The sequence below is a fragment of the Myotis myotis genome, unplaced genomic scaffold, assembly GCF_014108235.1.
Source record: "Myotis myotis isolate mMyoMyo1 unplaced genomic scaffold, mMyoMyo1.p scaffold_m19_p_22, whole genome shotgun sequence".
Taxonomy (NCBI): Eukaryota; Metazoa; Chordata; class Mammalia; order Chiroptera; family Vespertilionidae; genus Myotis; species Myotis myotis.
The window spans coordinates 1961008-1964669 of NW_023416327.1; the positions used below are offsets into that span (position 1 = coordinate 1961008).

A 3662-nucleotide genomic window follows, 5' to 3' on the forward strand; every position below is an offset into this window, starting at 1 on the left:
TTGGCTTTTTAATAGCCATGGAGGAATTTTAAGAAGAAAAATCCTATTTCAATAGAAGTTGTTAAAGCTAAAATGGTTTCTTTCCCTTCCACCGGACCATTTGTTAAGTGTATAAAATAGTTCAGTTGATAGTTCTGTGTGCTCACTACAGGCCCCTAGCGACGGTGAAATAAAAGTGCAGTCCGTCTCATGATTGAGCCGGAAGTTCCAAGACAAGGGGGGAATGAAAGGGCGAGGGCTATGCCCTCCATCTTACAAGCAAGGGATGTGCGTGCCATAGAGATGACCACATCCTGTGTAACAAGACCCGACTTGCGCCTGGCCAATCGGCAGGGCCCACAGTCAGCTCCCCTCCCCTCACTATTAAAGCCCTGATTTTCTCACGGGTGGCACTCGGTTTCCGGTCGCTGCGTCGACTGGAGGCCCGGGTCGGGTTAGCTAACTCAATAAAGGACCTTCTGCTTTTGCATCGGACTGGCTCCCTGGCGTGGTTTCTTGGGGATCTTGAATTCTGGGCATAACATAAGTAGGGCGGGAACATCTTTTTTAGCCAGGCTAATGGGGCAGAATTCGGTTAAAAGGTAAGAAACTTTATTGTAGACTTTTGGTTTGCATGCTTAAGGAATTAAAGTTTCAGAAGGTATTCTCTAACAGTTTTTGCTTGATATTATTATGGAACATAACCCTTGGTTTCCTGAAGAAGGTACATTAGATCTTGAATGTTTGGGAAAGAGTGGGTCAAAACTTGAAAAAAGCTCAGCGTGAGCCAGGTCATTCGTCTGTGGAAACGGGAGCAGTGTGGCTGCTGTCCTCCCAGTCACAGTGAGGTCCCGGCCCTGCCCCTGCAGGGAGCCAGCGTCAGAGCAGGAGGCAGGGAGGGTCATTCTCCGGACGTGGCCTTTCAGGGGGAAGATCTGGGGAGACCTGGAGGGTTTGCTAAAATGAGCCTCAAGAAAAATCGTTTTTTTAACCTGTGACCTTTGACATGAATTATTTCTAATTTTAGTTGTTATTTTTCAGAGAAACAATGTATATTGAAATTCCTAAATTTCAGTTTTGATAATCTACAAATCTTTCTTTTGTAAATGAACATGTTCTGAATGTGGTTTCTGTCTCAGAGGCCAGGAGGCAAAAAGTTTACTTTCCTATTTTCCTGTAAGTAAGAGGGCTTATTTATTTTCAATAAAGAGTGATTATTTAATTTCAAAAAAAAAAAAAGAAAAAAGCTCAGCAGCAGGAGACATTTTAATTCAGCAATTAGCTTATGAAAATGCCAATGTTGATTGTAAGAAATGGCACATGCCTCTGAGAAAAAAATAGTACCATTACAGAAATGATTTGAGCATGTCAGAATGAGGGGTCAGGCACTTTTCAAGCAAATTTACTCACTGCCGCTGTAACAGTGAGGAATAAAAGGTGCTATAATTGTGGACAAACAGGACATTTTAAAAAAAGCCACCTCCCGGCGCATCTAGGAGCCATGCCCACCTCATTTCCCTCCCTCTTCCCCATGGGACCGAAACCCTGTGGTTGAATCTGGATTGGCCTGTGTGGAAGAGACAGAGCTGCAGCAGCAAGAACAGCAGCACAAGCCTGGCTCCAGAGCAGCGCAGAGAAAGACAACAACCTGGGACCTATTGGCAAGCTGGCCTCAGAGCACTATGATGATGAGGAAGAGGAGGATGAGATGATGATGAGGATAGTGAAGAGGATGCAGAGGATGATGAGGACATGCAGGACATGGACGAGATGAATGACTGCAATGAGTCACCTGATGACGGAGAGGTCAATGAGGTGGACATGGAAGGCAACGAACAGGATCAGGACCAGTGGGTGATCTAAGCAGACAAGGCAGGGTGACCTCAGGGAGATTCCAGGCCAACCCAACCTACCCTGTGACTCCTGCAGAACCAGCTATCACCCAGTGCCTGAAAGTTCACCCTCAGGCACCTCCTCAGCTGCTGCCAGGACCTGGTCTCCTTGGCCCCTCCCAGGCCATCAACCTACCCTTGAATCCCCAGGACCTGAGTCCACCCCACCTTTCTGGCCAGAATCTCACCTCTTGAGGTGTACTTCTTTCTAACTCTCTTTAATAAAGACACAGGACTGATTCCTCCCTCCCGCCAAAAAAAAAAAAAAAAAAAAAAAAAAAAAAAAAAAAATGAATGCAGCCAACCAAGGGGGCGCTCTAAGGAAAGGCGCGAGCAATCCGCTTCCCCATTCAATCAATGCAGATTCAACCTCTTTTATGTCCTAGATATTAAAAAGGAAATTATTGGGTACTTATCTATTAATTATTGGTTTTCGTTTTTATTGTTAGTTTATTAAGCATGACTTTAATTTAATTTAATAAGAAAGAAATGATAGGTGGCCAGGCCATTGCTGAGTTTCCCCAGAACAAAAAGAATGCAGGAGTGGGGAGAGGAAGAGTCCGAGCAGTACACGAGGCCAATAATCCAGGTTATAGAAAAGTCCCTAGAAAAGGGACGTAATTAAAAAATTACTAGGTCTCTTGGCGATGCTGTAAAATAGGCGCCCGCTCTCAAGAGCGTTGTTACGTCTCATTTTTGCCATGTTTTTACTTCCCGGTCCGTCATTTGAAGTTTAGACAAATGACGCATTTCCCAGAATTTGGGGATGCAGCTGGGGTTTCTGGACCCGTGAATAGAAAAGCAAGCTTAAGAAAATGCGCACGCTCTGCCCGACTTCAGGTGACTCCCTGAGCCCCAATCTCTTCACGGATGCTACAGAATAACCCAGACTGTGTTTTCTTTAAAAAGATGGCCAAAAAATGACACAAAGAAAATACACAGGCTATGTTTGGACAATAGGATTAATGTTTCCATAATAATAGGTATTTTTAAAATAATAATGTACCACATTCCAAGGTTGCCTCCCAAATCTTGGGGCACTCCTGTTTTTCCACAAAATAAAAATAAAATAAAATATAATAAAATAAAATAATACTTTAGCATTGAAGCCACTAAAAGTCCACACGTTACCTCTGTTACAAAATTTGCCAAAATAAAATGCCTTGGATGGTAATTGGCTTTGAAATCTTAAAGTTGTTAGAACATAAATAATAAAAATAACTAAAATAAAGAATTTGTGGTAAAGCTTTTCAGTAATAATATATTAACGATAAAGGGCCATTCACTCTTCTCCCTGTGAAAGCAGAGAAGCCAGCGGTGGCAACAGGACCCTTACCTGTTATCTCTAAAAAAAAAAAAAAAAGTGGTAATTTAAAAAATTCCCTTTCCCCTGCCTTTTCTCCAGAATCATAGTTTTCCAAAGCCTTCAGTAACTTAAAACTTTAGAACATTGCTGAATTAAATAATAAAAATTATTAGATATCTGGGTATTTTAAAATAAGATACTAAAATATTAATCTAAACTTAGCCAATCTAATATACTTGAAATCACATGGAAAGCTTTATCAAATAAAAATTAATAACTAGCCCTAACTGGTTTGGCTCAGTGGAGAGAGCGTCGGCCTGCAGACTCAAGGGTCCCGGGTTCGACTCCGGTCAAGGGCATGTACCTTGGTTGCGGGCACATCCCCAGTCGGGAGTGTGCAGGAGGCAGCTGATCAATGTTTCTCTCTCATTGATGTTTCTGACTCTCTATCCCTCTCCCTTCCTCTCTGTAAAAAATCAATGAAA

The 3662-nt window shown here is 42.5% G+C and overlaps 1 pseudogene; it reads left to right on the forward strand.

The window, feature by feature from the left end:
- The first annotated feature begins 1474 nt into the window (after positions 1–1474).
- LOC118679112 lies at positions 1475–1917 on the forward strand (annotated as a pseudogene).
- The last annotated feature ends 1745 nt before the right edge of the window (positions 1918–3662 follow it).